The 474-nt window shown below is 40.7% G+C and overlaps 1 protein-coding gene across 1 annotated transcript in view; it reads right to left on the bottom strand.

Moving 5' to 3' along the window:
- The window catches only part of LOC119588170, a gene marked incomplete at its 5' end in the record, with an annotated part of 23,637 nt that overhangs the window by 8,289 nt on the left and 14,874 nt on the right, over positions 1 to 474 (bottom strand).

Raw genomic sequence — 474 nt, 5'->3', positions numbered from 1 at the left:
TACGAGCAAAAATTCAATTGTAACCATAAGGATAAGACTCGCCGCTTATTGACTGAGCTGATAACAAACACGTACGAGACAAAGTATATCATGGGCGAAAGTATGTTACATTTAATTGAATTAATCTGATTAACTCAGTGATTAATGATTAAGAGATAAGGCAGATATGTTCTAACTGGGTCCTCTGAGGAAAATAACAATTAAAGACCAGTTCTGAACCGCTTTCAGCGCACCCGAAGTAAATGTTAGTGTGTTGATCGCGTATATGAAACCTTATTATATTCACAGACAACGAGACTCATGAACACTAAGTCTTATCAGCTTAAAAACTCCTCGCATCTCCTCTTCCCAGGATCAATTATTCATAAGCTTGTGCCATAGAGAAGGGACGCGCGTTGCCTCGGACAGACTCTGTACCTGTTGGGGGACATATGAGCGTCATTGATACGCGAAGGAATGGGAAATGCCACGAGA

Source organism: Penaeus monodon, chromosome 23 (assembly GCF_015228065.2).
Source record: "Penaeus monodon isolate SGIC_2016 chromosome 23, NSTDA_Pmon_1, whole genome shotgun sequence".
Taxonomy (NCBI): domain Eukaryota; kingdom Metazoa; phylum Arthropoda; class Malacostraca; order Decapoda; family Penaeidae; genus Penaeus; species Penaeus monodon.
Note: the sequence above shows the minus strand (reverse complement) of the source record. Positions and strands in the feature narration are given on the sequence as shown.